This window comes from Peromyscus maniculatus, chromosome 4, assembly GCF_049852395.1.
Source record: "Peromyscus maniculatus bairdii isolate BWxNUB_F1_BW_parent chromosome 4, HU_Pman_BW_mat_3.1, whole genome shotgun sequence".
Lineage (NCBI taxonomy): Eukaryota > Metazoa > Chordata > Mammalia > Rodentia > Cricetidae > Peromyscus > Peromyscus maniculatus.
Window position 1 is genome coordinate 83410094 of NC_134855.1, and position 19949 is coordinate 83430042.

The 19949-nt window shown below is 42.2% G+C and overlaps 1 long non-coding RNA gene across 2 annotated transcripts in view; it reads left to right on the top strand.

Moving 5' to 3' along the window:
• LOC121828767 (uncharacterized) overlaps window positions 1-19949 on the top strand; it is a 110005-nt gene that overhangs the window by 11549 nt on the left and 78507 nt on the right. Inside the window, exon 1 of one of the 2 annotated variants that reach the window (XR_013050630.1) lies at window positions 1717-2280. The exons of the other annotated variant lie outside the window; for it this stretch is intronic. This is a non-coding gene — a long non-coding RNA (uncharacterized LOC121828767). Of the gene's footprint in view, window positions 1-1716; window positions 2281-19949 lie in introns of those variants that run through there. 2 annotated transcript variants of the gene reach the window in all.

Sequence of the window (19949 nt, forward strand, 5' to 3'; positions counted from 1 at the left end):
TGATACAGTTTCCTAGGTAGGGGATCTTAAACTGTATGAGTGGACAAAGTGAGCTGAGCACTAGCATGCATGCATTACTTGTCCTCTGCTCTTGACTGCAGATGGAACGGGACTAGCTGCTTAAGTTCCCACTGTCATGATGGAATTGTGAGCCCAATGAACCCTCTGAGGGGAGGTTGTCTAGGAGTACCGCCGACTTCATTCCGTGGTACAAACAAAAAATTGTAGATCCTAAAAAGAAGACCCACTTAGACAGAAACGTGAAGGACATTTGGGGAAAGGAGCCATTGAGAGAATGACAGCCAGAGATCTGAGGCAGGGCACCTTAGAACAGGAAGCTACCCGAGAGGAAAAAGAGGAGAGATCATGAGGGATCCCAAAAGACAGTGACAGTTACAGATCTGAGGTGGGGATGGTAGGGTAAAAGGGCTGGGTGACCCTGACTTGACCCCAAGACCAGGACCAAAGGAAAAACACTGGGATCCTGGCTTGACCCCAAGACTAAGGCCAGGGCCAAGAAACAGAATCCCACCAATCCCCGAGCTTGTCTCAAGATCAAGCTACAGAGTCCCACCAGTCCCTGGACTTGCCCCAGAGTCTGACCACAGAATCCCACTTGCTTACCCCAAGACCAGGCCACAACAATTCCACCAATCCCAGGCCACCCTGGAAATCCACCGCCCGCGGCCCCCCCCCCCCCCCCCCCCCCCGCAAGAAACTCTATATAAACTCTGCCTTCTGCTCAGTTCCTGAGGCTTCTTGCCCAAGCAGAGGCAGCCACCCTCCTGGGTTTTCTCCTCCCATAAGTCTCTTGTGTGAGGCTTGTTGTGCCAAGTGACTTTGTGGTATTTCTTGGCTCCCTGTTGCCAAGATACCTTTCCCTTCAGAGCTGTGACACTTGCTTTGGGGACATCTTTCCCCGCTGGGGCAGAGTTGTTCCATGAGGGTAGCCTTTCGCTCAGAGCTGCAGCACTTACAGGGATGCCAACTGAGTCACTGGAGCGTTAAAGCAGAAATCCTGAGGGTTTGAGGCAGTAATCGGTACAGATGTGAGGAGGAATGCCAAGGTGGCAGAAATCCTGAGGGTTCGAGGCAGTAATCGGTACAGATGTGAGGAGGAATGCCAAGGCCGTAGCTCCCACCTGTCAAGAGTGAAGTGGAGATCCCGAGGGTCCCAGACAATCCCAGCTACAGCTCGGAGGGCAGGTGACAGAGTGAAAGTAAGTTGTAGGTCACGGAGCGAACAGAGGCGCACCAGTAGGAGGGAGAGATGGGGGCGGGAGGAGGAACAAGAGCTACAGACTTTATTAGAGCATTTAAATGGCTCCCATCAATACGGGATCCTAGGGGCTCGCTCCCCTCTGAACTCCCTTTCCTGCCTGATTGGTCCTACCTAGTAACCTGTCTAGGATCAGCTCTTTTTCTGGATGGGTCTGTGGCAGTTACATTCTCCTCATGGAAGGGAAGGGGGAGCCATCAGGAGCAAGGAGTAGACCCCCTCCAGACCCTTCTCTACTTAAATAGGTTTTGTAAGGCATTTTATTATAGCAACAGGAAACAAAACCAAAACAAGCATGAACCTTAAACAAAAAGGCACATTGGACTTCATCAAAAGCAAAAGCCTGGTCAGGGAGGCTTCTTCTTCTTTTTTTTTCTTCTTCATTTTTTTTTTATAAAGGATTTTCTACTCACTCCACATACTATCCACAGATCCTCCCTCCTCCCACCCCCAGCCCTCTTTCCCAAGCCACCTCACATCCCCAAAATCGAGGTCTCCCATGGGTAGTCAGCAGAGCCCAGCATACTGAGCCTAGGCAGGTCCAAGCCCCTTCCCACTGCACCAAGGCTGTGCAAGGTGTCACACCACAGGCACCAGATTCCCAGAAGCCTGCCCATAGACCAGGGACAGATCCTGATCCCCCTGCCTGGGTGCCCCCCAAACAGTTCCAGCCAAACAACCGTCTTCGGTATCCAGAGGGTCTAGTCCAGTCCCATGGGGGCTCCACAGCCACCAGTCCACAGTTCATGGGCTTCCACTAGTGTGGCTGGTCATTTCTGCACGTCCTCCCATCATGATCTCAATGCCCCTTGCCTGCAGAATCTCTCCTCTCTCTCATCAGTTGGATTCCCAGAGCTCAGCCTGGTGCCTGGCCGTGGATCGCTGCATCTTCCTCCATCAGTCACTGGACAAAGGCTCTATGATGACAGAGGCTTCTTATTGTAAGGGTAGTGGCTACTACAGAGACTCGTGACTGTTCAAAGTGATGGGAATGCTTTGCTGTGAGTATTGGGTTGCTGTAGATGGAGCATTTGTATCAACACCTCACCCTCAAGGCTCAGGGAACATCATAGAAAAGGGGCAGAAAGAATGTAAGACCTGGAAGATGGGGAGGCATGCTGTGAGGTGCTGGCTTCTGAACATGACATGTCTATTGCGCAGGTCAGCTGCCAGCAGCTGTGGTTGCCCGCACAAGAGCTGCAGAAGGTTAACACAGGAGAAAATTACAGCGGGGATGGGGGGGTGGGGGGGGAGTCCCACTGCCCCAGCCTAGCGGAGGTGCTACTGGCAGTTGATGACTATGGAGGACGGGTCCCTTTTCTTTGGGAGGCGGTGGGCATTGGTAGGTTGCTGTGCCCGGTGAGTGATTCCACACCCCTGTGTATATTGGAAGCATTAATTGGTCTTGGGGTTATAAAAATAAATAAAAAACAAAACAAAACATAAATTTGGGAAGCAGGTGTGTTGGAGGAGCTCTAGGAGTTGTTGGAGGGAGGGAATGGGTGGTGACTATGGCCAAGACAGATTGAATACATCCATGAGCTTTTTTTTTTTTTAAGATTTATTTATTTATTATGTTTTATTTATTTATTTATGTTCTGTCTGCACACATCCCTGCAGGCCAGAAGAGGGCGCCAGCTCTCATTACAGATGGTTGTGAGCCACCATGTGGTTGCTGGGAATTGAACTCAGGACCTTTGGAAGAGCAAGCAGTGCTCTTAACCTCTGAGCCATCTCTCCAGCCCCCTCATCCATAAGCCAAATTGTGTTTCCAATACTGTCGCTGTCATCAGTACTCTAAGCAGTAGAGCATGTCACATGACACTAGGAACCCACGCTCTTATTTATTGTGTTTTCCACTGTGCTCTGTGTCATAAATAAACAGTTATCTCATTGAAAAGGCAAAAAAGAAACAAAAACAAAACTTACATTCTTCAAAAGACACTAAAGGAAAAGAAAGACATATGCTATAATAAAATACAGACATATATCTGATAAATACGTCTACACTTTATCAAGAACTCATGTAACTGAATAATAATAAGATACAATGCAATTCATACAAAATGAGCAAATGAATTGGAGAAATACTTTGTTAAAGGACATTTACAAGGGGCAATAGTCTTAGAAGATTCCTCCAACAAAAACTTGACTCAGAATCCACCTCTCAAGTACACAAATTTCAGCTGATATCCACATAACAATTTGTAAAGCATTCTTCTTAATAGATAGATAAGGAAAGAATCAAGTTATCTATTGAGTGGTGAATGAACCCATAATGGTATGTTCACATAGTGGAGTACCACTCAGGAAGATAGGATGAAATTACTGACATACAATAACATATGTGAACCCCCAAAGCATTATTCTACATAAAAGGAACTATGGGTACAAGATTTCATACTGAATGGTATTGTTAAAGTCTTAGGAAAGGTTCAAGTGTAGGACTAGCCAGCAGATCAATGATTTCCAGGGGCTACTGGGTATTGCCTGCAAAGAGAAGGAATCTATACGATGGTATCAATGTTCAATATTATTGTGATGATTTTCTACATACAGTTGCCAAAAGTCAATTATACACTTAAAAGTGAGTAGTGAATGTTACTTGATGTAAATTTTACCTTTAAAATACAACACTTATTAAAAGAAGAAAGAGAACAGAGGAACCCACCACCCTCTCCAAGGGCAAGTGGCCTCTGCATTAGCAGAGGTGGAAGAGAGCCTTTGAATAAAGGTTGAAGAGATACCTTGTACTGAAGAATTTGACTCTCTGAATGGAGACGGTGCTTTATGGCTTAAGTGACTGTGTAACCTAATATTAGCTGAACTGAGAGAATAAGAAGGCCTCTGAAGTGTTCTTTCTTGGTGACACAGAGACTGTTCTCTGAACAAATTTAAATAGCTGGCAGAGAGAAAGCCCAAGTTCGATCCCATGAATTATGATCGTTTGGTGTACTGGATCCACAGATAGAAGATCTTTTAGAGGGGATGAGGTATGGCCCAGTGGGCAAAGTGACTGCTAAACAAACAGAAGGACTTGAGTTCAGAACCCCGACCCCCACGTAGAAATCAGCATCGTAAGAATCACAGTACTGAGAAGGAGAAAGCAGGATCCTTGGAATTATCTGGCCAGGCAGCCAGTGTAGACGATCAAAGGGTTTTAGCCTCAGTGAGAGACTGTTGCAAAAAAAAAAAAAAAAAAAAATAGAAAAACACACTCAATGTTGACTTCTGGCTTCTCTGCACATATACACAAATCCATGTGCACAAGTGCATGCACACACACACACACACACACACACACACACACACACACACACACACACACACGACTTTTAGAAAGGTAGTCACGCGGTCCAGGATCAGTGGGCATAAAAGCCAGAAGAGAGTTGTGGGAGAGAGTGGAGGAGACAGGTGCCCAGGGGTTGTTAAGGCTCTGCTCATAGGAAAAGTTGTCCACATGAGTGAACTGAGATGATAGTGAGCTATGTCTTATTTTTATAGCTGTTACATTAAGGAACAATTTCATATAATATTCTTTTACCACCACCCATGCATGCTTTGTGTGTGTGTGTGTGTGTGTGTGTGTGTGTGTGTGTGTGTGTGTGCTAAGATTTCAACTTAAGACCTTGCACATGTTAAACATGTTCTCTACCACTGAGATACATCTCTAGTCCTCTTTAGGCTTTTATCTTTGTATTATAATTTGTTGCAAATATTATATTATAATCTGGCATTTATTTGTTTATCAAGTATTAAGTGCCAGTATAGTGCATAGTCCAATGATGAATAAACAAAACACAGTTTCTGTCCTCCTCAGATTTATAATTTAGCAGGAAAAGGAGGCAATTAAATAGTTTTGTTCTTAATTATATCTCTGGAAGCTAGTACATTGCTTATTAAGTGTTTAATAAATATTTTCAGATAGACATATTTTATACTGCCCATGTCTGTGTTTGTGGATATGTGTGTATTAATGTCACAATCTTTAAAGTGGTTGATGCTTTCTTTGCTGCTTATGGATTAACTATGGTCTTCTTAATTAAAAAAATCCCCTAGCTATCTTTCATCTTGCCTGCGTCTTCTGCTGCATAATTTATGAGGATCTAAAGATTTATCGAAAAATCTTATTCACCTAAAATGTTTCGGTGCGGTTGGAAAAATCTGCCTTCCCAGGCATGTTTGGGAAGAACACATGAACCAGCAGGGGGGCTACTGGAAAATCAGAGCCCAGGTCTCTTAGAAAAGAAAGATTATGGAACAGACAAGATGCAGGGGGCGGTGAATGCTGTGACTAGCTTCTCTTACCTTGGTGGCTCCATGGGACTTCAGAATATCTAGAGAATATATAGCTGTGTTCAGTGTGATCAGCAGAAGCTAATGAAGTTTCTAGATCTGAGATGGCACAAGAGTCAGCTGACAGGAGCAGCCTTAGACCTAGAAGCAGTAACAGGAGGAAGTACAATGTAGATCAAAGTTCTCTGACTGTGATGGGCAACTCACAGGAGGCGTACTTATCTCCGAGAGTAACAGAAATTACAGACAAAAAAATAACAAGTCTAAGTTATAAGACAGTAGTCACTGTGCGTTGGTTACTTTTCATGTTGCTGGAGCAAAATGCTGTACAAAAACCCCTCAAGGGAGGAAGGGCTTATTTAGGCCCACGGTTGTAGAGTACGGGTCATTATGGCATGGATGTCATGCATGCACACATGTCATAGCTTGCATTGGCTAGTCACATTGCGTCTGCAGAGGGGCACAGAGGGAAGGCGGGTGCCCAACCTGCTGCTCCTTTCTGTTACATTCAGGGTCCCATCCGATGGAACAGTGCCACCTACAGGTAACGTGGCTATTCCTACATTCAGTTAACCTTGTCTAGAAAATCCTGCACAGGCAGGCTCAGAGGCTAATCCCATCTGGGTAAACCATTAAGGTATGCCCAGGGGCTTGTTTCCTAGGGAGGGGATTCTGGATCCTTCCAAGATGACACCCAACCCTAGCCATCACAAATTGTGTGACAAAAAATAATAAAATAAGGTGAAAGCTAAAAAGGCAGAGTGTTACTCCTGCCTGCTGCTGATTCAGTGTCTGGGGTGGGGGAGTGTTAGACTGGAGAGCGAGGTCCCAGGAATGGCCGGCCGTCTATAGTTTTCAAGCTCTCCCAGGAGCAGAGGACAAGTCAAACATTGACTTGTAGCAGGCAGAAATGTATGAAGGCTGGGTCTTGGACTTGCTGTCTCTTGTTGACAGGAGAATCGGAACACTAAAACCCAAATGTAAAAACTGAAAACTAATTGTGGGAGAAATTAAAGGTCTAAGATTTTTCAGTGTTCAAATGCAGAGTTTCAGGTTAACATCCTTCTTTAGTCTGGATACCAATCTTTCGTGCAGTGACATTCCGGGGTCTTTAGCAGAAGCCAATGAGGTATAGCTACCTATGTGGCTGGTTAGGACACTAAGGCACTCCCAAACACAGCTTGAGATTAAATGTATAAATCATAGAGGAAAGTAATTTAGCAAGCAGAGCATAAAGAGACACAGTGAAGAGGAATATTGGAACCTTAAGAGCTCGGGAAACTAGAACAGCCTGCAAGATATTGCGGGGCAGCCATGTGTAGCCTCCTCACAGCCACGGGAGAAGAGGTAAACAGTGCTGGAGGCATGGTGGCTGTTATGCAGCTGAATATCCAAGTCTGAAAAAAAAAATGGAAAAGAACTTGAAGTCATTGAAATTAAAATTCAATGGAATGGTCAAAGAATAGGTAGGTCAGAGCTAAAATAAGAACTGCTGTATTGGAAGGCAGAGTTAGAAAAAACTAAAATTAGCAAATATAATGTGGAAATGGAAAAAATAGGAGGAAGAAGGTACCAACAAGGAGGTAGACTGTGTAGTTGAGCACATGTCTAATATAATTGGGGCTTAGAGGAAGGGGAAGGAGAGCATAGACGATAGGCAATAATTAAGGAACATTCTGTAACTGAATGTGTGATGTGTAAGCAGCATAGAAATCTGCTGTTTCACTCTCCAGGCTGATAGCTTTTGTTTTCCTATTATGTTTTGGTAATAAACACAACTAATGATAAATATGGGCATCAGAATGTCTATTTTTTTCTTATCCATCTTTGAGAGAATTATAAATATTTTAGCTGGATACTCATATTTAATGTTTACATTTTCTATTTTAAATATTACCAGCATGATAGTAATACATTCTATCAGTGGCTGAACTGTGCTGCCCAGTTCATTCGCCACTGGGTATGTATGTGTATTAGTCTGCTTCCTACTGCTGTGATAAAAACACTAATCAAAAGCAACTTGGGGAGGAAAGAGTTTATTTGGCCTGTGTATCCTGGATCACAGTCTATTGGTGGAAGCTGGGGCAGGAACTAAAGCAGAAGCCATGGAGAAATGCTGCTTACTGGCTTGCTCACCATGGCTTGCTGAGCTTGCTTTTTAAATACAACCCAGACCCACCTGCCCAGGTGAGGCACCACTCACAGTGGGGTCAGCCCTTCTGCATCAATCAGTAATCACAAAAATGCCTCACAGACTTGCCTACAGGCCAATCTGATGGGATCGTTTTCTCAACTGAGGGTTCTTCTCAGATGACTCTAGCTTGTGTCAAGTTGACAAAAACTGTTCAACACAGTGTGCCTCTTAAATTTAAAATTGAATGTATGCTAAATAAAGCAAAAGAGAAAATTCAGTTTGTCAAGTATTCAACAGGCAGAAATGTGTAGTCATATTCTATTGGTTACAAATATGCAGACATGTTACTACTTTATTGGATTATAAATACACAGACCTGTGCCAACACTACTATATTGGGTTATATATTTAGTGACATGTGCAGTCATTACTGTATTAGAACATAAATGTATAGAATATTCCCATGATTGCAAAAGGTTCTGTTAGATACACTCATTTACATAATCTGAGGATCTCTTTATATTATCTGAGTTTTGTTTTTTGTTTTTTGTTGTTTCTCTTTGTAGGACCTAAAAGGCTTCTCTTCCATCATGAGTCTCATACTTGAGCATCCCTGAGTGAAATAATTTCAAGAGAAACACACACAAATATACTGAATACAAGCTTTCCAGAAAGAATTGTGTGTGGCTGTGCTTAGGTTGGATCAGACATAAGAGAGTATGTTCTCATGCTAACGATTGAGGATGGGGCACTGTGGTGTGTGGTGACATTTTGTTCATTCTCTAACAAACAAAGCTTGCCTGGAGATCAGAGTACGGAGCTAGCCACTAGTTAACTATAGAGGCCAGGCAGTGGTGGCACATGCCTTTGATCCCAGCACTTGGGAGAAGAAAGCAGGAAGTGATATGGCTGGGCGGAGAGAGGATGTGATAAGGCAGGTGGAGACAGGAGCTCCGACCTCCCTTTCAGACTGAGGAGTTGGCTAGGTAAGAGGTGGCTGTGGCTGGCTCCTTTGTCTCTCTGGTCTTTCAGCATTTACCCCAATATCTGGCTCTGGGATTTTATGATTAAGACCAATTAGGATTCGTGTTGCAGGAGACTTACCAAGGCCTATTTATTTCATGGATTGTTTTTCTTCTCAAACTTCTGAGGGTGATATTAACACTACAATTTACCAACCACTTATCAAATGCATTGCCTTTTAAATGCACATTGCCTCTAGTTATTAACAATAATCCTGCAAAATACATATCATTGCTCCAATTTTGCTGTTAGCAAAGCCAAGGCTTAAGAGTCACTAATAACTTCTTTTTGGAGATTCTAGGTCTGATGGACTTTACAGTGTTGATAGTCATTTCCCTCCAGGTCATGCGAATGTACCAGAAGTTTCCAGAGACACCATCCTTCATGTCCTCTAACAAGCAAGTGCAGAGTCCCTTGCTATAGTCCATTCCAGCTTTTGGTGGTGATACCCCAAAGAAATAAAAATAGAAATAATGATAGCGGCATGTGCTTATTGCACTGAAGAACTTGGAAATCATTTTAATGAGTGAAGCCCCTAGTATTAGTAATAGTCTAGTGACCCCCAGTGTGCTCTCTCCTTCAGGCAAAGTTTAGCTGGCTGAGCAAGGATGAAAACACCATAGATGAGACTTCTCATTTAAATAAATTAGCAATGTCGCAACATTAATTATCTATAGCAGCTATTTTTAACTTGGAGTACTATGCAGAGCCAAGCTGAAGATGCTGGATGCAATCTTTCCTTTTGCTTTCTGCCTTGGATGAAAATTCTAGGATCTCAGCTATGAGAAGCAGACAAGACTTGAAAATTGCTCTTTTCTAAGCTCCTTGATTAACTATAGATTCTGCACTCCCTGTCACTGTTTTCTTGTTACCCGAGAGTCCTCCAAATATTTATCATGCTCTCTGGTACCTTTTATTGTGAAGTTTTGTTCTACTATGAAATAGAAAGATGAGAAAGTGAATTATAGCTACAGCCACTTTTTCAGGGCCCAAGTCCGCTGTTGGCACAGCAGAGGGTTGACTGATTCACTGGGAATTAGAGCTCTGGAGTTGTGTTGGGTGGTAATTCTGTCTAGAAGCATTGTGAAGTGTGAATTCATATATTCCAAGAAAGAGTCTCTGAATAACTTGGCACAAATATGTAAATAGTTCACAGAACTAAGAATGCAGACCTTTCTTTTGTTATTGGCTTATCATTAGCCTAAACACGGTACCCAGTCACACACATGCTTCCTTTTAGGTCTCCTCTGTCCTTTGATCGCCCCTTTTCTCCACCCCTTTTTAGTTTGGATCAGTTTTCCTGCCATAGGAAACTCATTCCGGAGTGTCCATCTTTGGACAACAGTAACGATTCTCATGTTCATAAGTGGGCCGCTTTTAAGGAAAATTCATTTTTCTTTTACACAGAAAGTCATTCTTAGCACATCAACATAGTTGCATTTTTATGGGGAAAGTCCTGTGTGCTGGAGAGATGAGAATGGACCATGATGTAGTAAAGGAGGCAGAAGGCCCTGTGCTCTAGGATTCTGATGAAGGAAGATGGCACTCTCAGCTTAAGAAGGTGTGGAACTCTGTTCTCAGAGCACAGCAGCTAAGACCATCTTAAAGAGAGCAGCTGTACTTGCCTGCCAGACACCCTCAACAAGATAAGATGAGGCCTGTTGACATTCCTCTGAAGAAAGACTGAGTGGGGGAAAGCCATAAACTCCTCACCCAAGATTCTAGCTACTGACTGTGCCTGAACACCCTCTTTAAATTTGTGCTGGCTACATGTTGTCTGGTGAGATGGTACAGTGTATGGAGGGTAGGAGGTTAACTAAAGGGGGGCTCTGTGAAGAAATAGGAAAGTTCTCATCTATGCTAGAGTGGGAAGATTTGGTGATATAATTGTTTGAGGTCACCTGTGCTTGCGTTAGTAACCCCCATGCCCAGAAGGAAACACAGTAAATTCACTAGCTACAGAAATGATACTAAACACATCTCTACCCTCTTTCCCTTGCTGATGTCATAGATTTCTGTGGCTTTAAATATTCACACCCAGATAACTTGTATTTTAGCCTGCAACTAGTACATACACACTAACACTGTACCTATTTCCTGTAGCCACACATTTCATTTCCGTTCATTGAATTCATCACTATGTACTGAATGAAGATTTTCAGAAATGAACCCACATCTTACAATTGAACTTTTTATAAGGTTGACTAACTGATTGGAACATTCATAACTGTAGAGAGATTGGAATGCTGCAGGGTAGCTGGAGTTTTCTCCAGTCCTGCCTGGCCCACGGTCAGGACAAATCTCTCTCACCTGCCAGTCCCACAGCCTCACAGACCCAACCGAGTAAACACACAGAGACTTATATTATTTATAAACTGTATGGCCGTGGCAGGCTTCTAGCTAGCTGTTCTTATAGCTTAAATTAATCCATTTCTATTAATCTGTAAGTTGCTACGTGGTTCGTGGCTTACCAGTATCTTAACATCTTCTCATGGTGGTGGCTGGCAGTGTCTTTCTCTTCTCAGCCTTCTACTTCCCAGAATTCTCTTCTCTGCTTGTCCCGCCTATACTTCCTGCCTGCCTACTGGCCAATCAGCATTTTATTTATACAGAGCAATATCCAAGACACTGCAGGTTCAGAGCCTAATTACAATTTAACCTTGGCCAATCTTTATCCTTCTCAATAGCTATTCTTCACCTATTTGTGCCTGATCTAACATTCTTGTGGCAACCAGGTGAAAGCTGTTGGAATGTGCTAACCTACCACTAGCTTCCACCAGTCAAAGACTAAGAACGTGGTCAGAGAGAATCCAAGGTCTATAGTAAAACTTTTCCCTCTTGGCTGTAGCCCACCCATTGATATTTCTACCCATGTCTTTGAAAAGGCCTTGGTTTACAGTTGTCCTGTTACTACAATTGGAACAAGGTGTTTGTGGACACTGGAATCTGTGTCCTCTGACTGCTCTCACTCATATCTGGCTCCAGAATAAACTCCACTATTCCTTTAGAGGTGAGGTTTGTGGCTTTGCATCAATAGTATTTGCTTGTTTTTAACATGATTATTGTGCTCAGCTTGCTGTCTCTACTTCTACGCTGTTCAGGATACCCTGCCCAGGGAATAGTGGATCCACAAAAGGTAGGTCTTCCTACTTCAATGAATGTAATAAAGGTAGTCCCTTATAAACATGCACATAGGTCATCCTGATCTAGGCAATGCATCCTTGAAGCCCTTTTGCCAGGTGATTCTATATTAGGTCAAGTTGACAATTAAAACTAACCACCATAAAACTGTAAGAAGCACTTGGACCATACTTCGTGAATCTCTCTTTTAAAAATTGAAATTGATTTGCATTTCCCTGATGACTAAGGATGTTGAGCAATTCCTTAAATGTCTTTCAGCCATTTGAGATTCTTCTGTTGAGAATTCTCCGTTTAGCTCTGTAGCTCATTTTTTTAATTGGATTGTTCAGTATTTTTATGTCTAGTTTTTTGAATTCTTTATCTGTTTTAGAGATCAGCCCTCTGTCAGATGTGGGCTTGGTGAAGATCTTTTCCCATTCTGTAGGCTATTGTTTTGTTTTATTGACCATGTCCTTTGCCCTACAAAAGCTTCTCAGTTTCAGGAGGTCCTATTTATTAATTGTTGCTCTCAGTGTCTGTGCTACTGGTGTTATATTTAGGAAATGGTCTCCTGTGCCAATAAGAGGGACACATAGATAGCTCAGTGAATGAGAAATAGATGAGATCTGCATGAGCAAACTGGGAGTTGGGGGGGAACAATGGAGGGCAAAGAATGGGGGATGAGAACATAAGGAAATGGAAAACTTGAGCTGGAACAGGGACAGAGTGGGAGAGCAAGGAAAGAGATACCATGTAAATGAAGACATCATAGGAATAGGAAGAAACAAGGTGCTAGGAAAGTTATCAGGAATCCACAAGGATGACCCCACCTTAGGCTACTAGCAATAGTTGAGAGGGTGCCTGAACTGGTCTAATTGGTAACCAGATTAGTGAATACCCTAACTGTCATCATAGAGCCTTCATCCAGTGACTGATGGCAGCCAGGTACCAGGATGAGCTCCAGGAGTCCAGTTGATAAGAGAAAGGAGGGATTCTATAAGCAAGGGAAGGTGGGAATGGGGGGTGAGTTGGCGGGGGGAAGGCTGAGGGGGTAGGAAGAAGGAGGAGGGGGGGATCTGTGGTTGGTATGTAAAATGAACAGAAAATTTCTTAATGATAATAAAAAAATTGAAATTGAGCTAAAATTTGGTTCCACTTACTAAGAAGTCTTGAAGGTGTTGCTAGAGTTTTCCGCCTTGCCCACAGTCAGGACAAATCTTTGTCACCCGCCAGTCCCACAGCCGCTCAGACCCAACCAAGTAAACACAGAGACTTATATTGCTTACAAACTGTATGGCCGTGGCAGGCTTCTTGCTAACTGTGCTTATAGCTTAAATTAGTCCATTTCCATAAATCTATACCTTGCCATGTGGCTGGTGGCCTACCGGCATCTTCACATGCTGCTGGTCATGGCGGCGGCTGCAGCGTCTCTCCTCCTTCTTCCTGTTTCCCCAATTTTCCTCTCTCCTTGTCCCGCCTATACTTCCTGCCTGGTCACTGGCCATCAGTGTTTTATTTATATAGAGTGATATCCACAGCATGAAGGTTTGTATCAGACATTTTATTTCATAGTCTTTCCTGCTTGGGGACTTACACCAAACTCCTAAAGACAAATGCAGCTGTGCATTTGAAATTAATCACTCTGGTATATGAATCAGTACCATCTTAAGTTTACCAAGAGGGACATTCACTTAGGATGGATTCTGGCACTTCATTCCTATCATGGTTTCAGCTGTCCTTGGCTTCACAGTTAGTTGAGGCAGGGTAAGTCCTCAAGTCTTAGCTTTCTGAATGAATCTAGATTGTGAAGCATGAAGATATACTTAGAGCTGTCATCACTGATAGTGGCTTCCTGCCAGGCAGCTCCTCCCAGCTCCAAAAGACAGTACATCAGTTTGTCCTTAGATCTCCTGAAGAGTCTCTTATGACCACCACCCGGGGTGATGGAGATGAATTGTATCCTTATTTCTTTTCTTGTGAGAGTGGAGTATCCAAAAACCAAACAATTTTTATTTCAATATTGCTAGAATATATTTCAATAAGCCTAAGTTTAAATATATGATGGGCTGCTTGTGGGAATGGACACTGGTGTATTTCTGGAAATTAAGCAAGTAACACAAATACAACTGCATTGAATGAGCGAATTCTATTTCCAATAGAATACAGAGAATGTCCTCTATGTGCATCCAGAAGAACAGTGGTCAGTGCTGGGAGCTCAGGGGAAACCTACATGGTCTGCACTCCAGTGAAAGACAGATGACACAGCTCCAGCAGTCTACACTGGAGCAGAAAAGCAGTGTAGAAACCAAAAAATGGACAAATATACATGTATATATACAGTATTATATATGTACTATATATACATATATAAGTATATATGATATATATCACTATATATGGTGATAAATTGGAGAAAATATAAATAAAATATGCAAATATATATATATATATATATATAAAATAACAAGCCATTTTATGAGCTGTATGAATATAATACATGAATTAAAAGTTTTAGGTTGCCATCTATTCCAGTGTGTGATGGGAATGTTAGTGCCCATTGAGGTGGAGGGGAGGAAAGGGGTAATAGAGAGAAAGGAATTGCATAAGCTCAGGATGAAAGACACATTCCTTTTGGACCTGAGGGAATAAAGCAATTTAGAACTCAAAAATGAGAAAGCATATTCTCAGAAGAAAGGGTTACATTTTCTAATCTTGATCCACACAGGAAATTTTATAGTCCCTTTCCTTGGCAAGAACCATGTTAGGTTTCTGGTTTTAATCATGTTTAAATTTATTGTTAAGCATTGAGTCTTAGAAGAGTATAATTCAAAAGTTTCCTTAAAGATATGTCTTAGCAGATCTTCAAAAATCAACTTTGTGGAGATGTAATTTACATGTAATACATTTTATGTGTGTTTTGAAGCTCAGTGAACTTCCACATCTGTAATTATCCTTCCCAGTTGGAATATAAAACACCTCCAACATCAACACAATTCCCTAGAGGTTTTTCAGGAAACCTCTTACCCAGTTTGAAGCCTGATGGGATATTTATCATCATTCATTAGGTTTATATGCCTTCACATTTCTTATGAATGGAATAATACAGTGTAGCTTTTTGGGGCAGTCTTCCTTCATTTAGTATAATGTTACTGAAATTCAAATATGTCCTATATATCAACAGTTCATTGCTTTTTTACAGTTTAGAAATATGACATTGTATGGAAATCCTAAAATGTGACAATCCACTCACTTTCTGATGGACATTCAATTTGTTTCCAGGTTTTGGCTGCTATAAGTAAAACTTTAGAAGTATATGTGTACAAGTCCTTTTGTGATAGGTGCATGTTAACTTATTTTTGTATTGGGTGCCATGTAGAGCAGGTTATTTATTTTTGTTTGTGAATCTTTAATTGTTGCCATGTTATTTGTTGAAAAGGTTGACCTTTCTTCAATGCATTATTTCAACATTGTTTTGTAGTGGTATTTTCTCTGCCCATGACCTTGGGCTATAGGGCCCAAAGGAGGCGGTGCTTCCTGCCCTTGTAGGTGACCTCTGATGAGGAAAAAGACAAGGGTCACATGCCCCTTCTCCCTGCTCCTGCCTGTGAAGTGGATTCACTCCAGTCAGATCAGAGGATGACTTCAGCTGTCTACTCCGTTTTGTATTATTTCCTCAATTTATATCTTAATAAATTATGTTACCCATTTAGTAGAATCACATGGATTGATCATAACAATGTTTAAAACAAAGAGATAGCATTCCATTCTGCCTTGGACCCTGCAACCACTGGTAATGTTGATGCCTAAGAAGAACCAGGTTGCCATCTATGAACTGATTTTTAAGGAAGGAGTGATAGTTGCCAAGAAAGATGTTCTACATGCCCAAACGCCTTGAACTGGCAGACGAAAATGTGCTCAACCTTCATGTAATGAAGGCCAATGAAGCCTTAAGTCTTGAGGCCATGTGAAGGTGCAGTTTGCCTGGAGACATTTCTAGTGGTACTTTACAAACGAGGACATCCAGTATCTCCAATAAGACCCTGACCTACCTCTGGAGATCATGCCTGCCCCTCTGTGTCGCAGTAACCCTGAGACTGGCAGGCCTTGGCCCATAGGTCCAGATGGTGAGCAGCCTGCAAGATTCTCAAGAGGGGAAGTGGACTGAGATATCTACAGAAGGAGAGCTGTTCCCCCTGGTGCTGACAAGAAAGCTGAAGCCGGGCCTACCTCAGCAATTCGTGGCTTTGATTGAGGGTGAGATCAGCCACCTCAGTGAAGTTGGAGATTGTGTTGTGTTGACTAAACTTTAAAGAAAAAAAAAAAGCAACGATATATTCATGAATGTGTGAGTCTTATTTCCATCATCTTCACTTTGTCCCACTGGTCTGTAATGTAGGAGATTGCCATTATTAATGTAGCTTTAGAATGACTCTTGTCATCAGTCACTGTAAGTGGCTGCAAAATTTTTATTTATTTATTTTTTAATTTAAATAGTTTTCTATCTAGTTTCGTTACTTTGAGTCTCAAGTTGTCAATTTCTTCAAAAATCTTGCTGGAACATTGATTGACATCTCGTTGAACCTGTGGCTCTGTAGAGAATCTCCCTCCATCTTACACATGTCTAAATAAGAAGCATGGCGTCTTCGCACACATCTCCTTGTGTCCCCCCTCTCCACTGTCTCACGGTTGCTGGTGTACAGGTGTAGACATACCACTGTTTCCTCTGTAATTCACATTCTCTTGATGCTTCCAAAAGCTATTCATTTGGTTAATTTTTTAAAAATTATTTTGTTCCATAGAGAAATATGTTTATTTTAGGTTATTGTAGGCTTTGTATATTATACTCTTGACCAATTTACTTATTATTTATAGTAAGTTTGCATGTTCTGTAGAACTTATTTATGCAATAATGTCTGTTCTTCACTCAGGATTGCACACTTTTCTTGCTTTTTCTTCCCATTCTCTTCTTTTTGAGACAGGGTCTCCCTGTATAACTCCAACTGGCCTGGAACTCACTGTGGAGAACAGGCTGGCCGCAGACTCACAAACCACTGCTTCAGGAGTGCCGGGATTAAAGACATTTTGCTGCCATGCGGTCTTTGAGATCTTCTTTTATCCCGATTACACTGCCCGGGACAATTTAAGATGTGCATAGACAATTACAGCCAAATGGCTCCTTGGAGCAGAAATTAGGGATAAACAGAAAGCATCCCGTTCTAACCCTATGTGTCTGAAAACAATTCTTCTGGATTTTTGTCCAGTTTTCTCTCCACCATCAGAAGCAGAAGAGAATACTTACTTGTTTCTCAAAATCTGTAGCAATATTTTAGGTCAAAACAAACTGTTTTTGATTTATTCCCACATTAATTAGAAGTGAGAGCTGTTGGATTATTGGTTTGGGTACAGCTTGATCAGAGTTCACACATGGATTTGAGAATGGTATGTTTTCTTAAGGCCACATTGTAAAAAGGCTGTCTATCAAGCTATGTGAGGTTCCTCTTTTTGTTGAGTATGCTAAAGGTTTTCTATCCTGACACTGCTGCTAGATAAGACTTCATATCTTCAAAACTTATCTTGTTAGGTCAGGGTTATTGCTCAATGGAAAAGCCCTTGTCTAGCATCTGCAAGGCCCTGCATTTGATCTTCAGTATCAGAAAAAAACCACACCTGGCTACAGTAATGACAGACCTAGCGAAATATGCCCACTGGCACAAGGTACAATGGTTATGCCAGTGCTATGGAAATAAAAGTACTTTCTGATTGAATTTAAGACCCACTCCATAATAAGACAGAATTAATGCCTGATATTGTTAACTGGGCCAGAAATCTATGGTTGGCTAGGTATGGGTCCTAAGGGAAAACCCCAAACTATTATTCTACTAATGAACATAGCAATAAATTCCCTCCTAAGTTCTTGCTTTTGTACACATAGAGTACTACATTCTCAATGCTCATTAGAGAAACTTCTCTTTACAGTAGATGGTGATTAACATAGAGAATCACAATTAGCCAGAATGCCAAAATTAGAGACTTTGCAGTGCTCAGCTTTAAATAGGACATTTATGTCACATCCCTTCTCTCAGAGCGCAGAGCTCATTGGAGGAGAGGGGGTGGAAAGATTCTAAGAGTCATCAGATTCCATGAACCAGTATTAGTCAGGCATGAGAATGCGGTTGCACACTTGAACTCACAGCAGCTGTGACCAAAGGCACAAAACCTGAATAAGATCAAGCCAACCAAAAATCCAGCATGGATGGCGAAAGGCCTCCTAAAGGCTCACACTTAGCTGAGGAGCCAAGGACAATTTACGGTTCCTAGAATGGGAGGAAAGTCCGTCTTCTTCAGGAATTCAGGTTCCAAGAGGCTCTTATATCAGTAGGTGGTTCTACACACACGGACATGTGAGCATTGATGACCGGACTGAGTGGGTTGGAAACAAAAAAGCACATGAAATTAGGAAGGAAAAGTGGTGGGCAGGATCGAGAAAGAATTGGAAGGGATTAAGGGAGTGGATTTATTTCAAATGGATGACATGCATGTATGAAATTCTCAAACAATTAAAAAGACACTGAGTCTTAAGAAATCTTCCTCCAGGGGGCTGGAGAGATGGCTCATCGGTTAAGAGCACTGGCTGTTCTTCCAGAGGTCTTGAGTTCAATTCCCAGCAACCACATGGTGGCTCCTAACCATCTGTAATGAGATCTGGCGCCCTCTTCTGCCATGTAGGCAGAACACTGTATACAAAATAAATAAATCTTAAAAAATAAAATAAAATAAAATATAAAAAAAGAAATCTTCCTCCAGGATGGAACATTTCAACTCAGGGGAAATTGGTACACAAGGTCAACATGCAGGAGGCCCTGGGCTTTATCCCCAGCACCACAGAAAACGAAGTGTGGTGGCTCAGACCTGCAATTCCAGCAAGGGATGGAGACAGGAGATGTAGAAGTTCAGCAGCACCTTTGGCCCACAGTGAGTTCAAGGCCAACTTGTGCTGTGTGAGAACTTGTTTCCCAAACAAAAACAAACAACAGAAAATAAACAAAACAATTTCTTATACGCTACTTGAAGAGAAATGTTTCCCTTCTCTCTCTAGTGGATCAGCCTCCTTTTGCTTGTGGGAGTCCCCCCCTCCTTGGTCTCTCTCAACACAGTTCAATGTCTCAGAGAAACTCTCTTTTCTTTGTCATGAGAAGAAGCATCTTGCCTTGCTTTTATTTGGGGCCACTGGTGAAAGCAGTTCATTATAACTGTGAAGTTACTCTAGGGAAACTGACACATGATTGTCTAGATAGCATCCATCCCTTTGCCTACTTAGAACTTGGAGTCTGTCCCAGCATCTGCAGCATCTCATACCGGCCACATAACTCTGAGGCATTGACTTCATTCTCTTTCTCCGAGTGAGCTCAGTAAATATTCACTGACCTGTGCTACTTTTTCAACTTCATTTCAACTTCTTACTTGAACTCCCTTAAGACTCAGGAAGTATTTTTTTAATTGTTTGAGAATGTCACACATGTGTGTAATCCATTTTGAACGTCCTCTATTTGTCTTATGCACTTGCTACCTATCAATACAGTTTCCAGGGGGCTGCTTAAAGGACCCCTGAGGACATAGGAGATCTGCAGAAGGAAAACAGCATCAAACAATGGAAAACAATGCCCTGTTAGTGGGTAGGCTGGGTCACATTGACAGTCTTTCCTGGTCTCACCGGCTTAATTCCACAATCTTGATGACTGTCTTAGGTCGCATGACCACCACAGGTTCATGAGAACCTGAAGTCCTGGGCTCTGTAAAGTTGCTCCAGAACCCATGCTGAAAGACCCTCTACCATTTTGAGTTGAACCATCTGGGAAAGAACCCTCCTTTTTGCCGGGGAGGGCAAGGGAGCCAGAGGAAGGCGTGGCTGTCACTGCCTCACCTCCCACCTTTAATGAGCAGAACTAATTGGATGACTTTTCTTAAGTATTGGGACCAAGGCGTGCAACTTTCTGTTTACCGTAAGGGGAAGAAATCCAGACATTTGTGGATATTTTTATTCATGTTCCTTAAAAAACATGGAAGTTAAGCTGGAAATCCAAATAAATAAAGAATTCA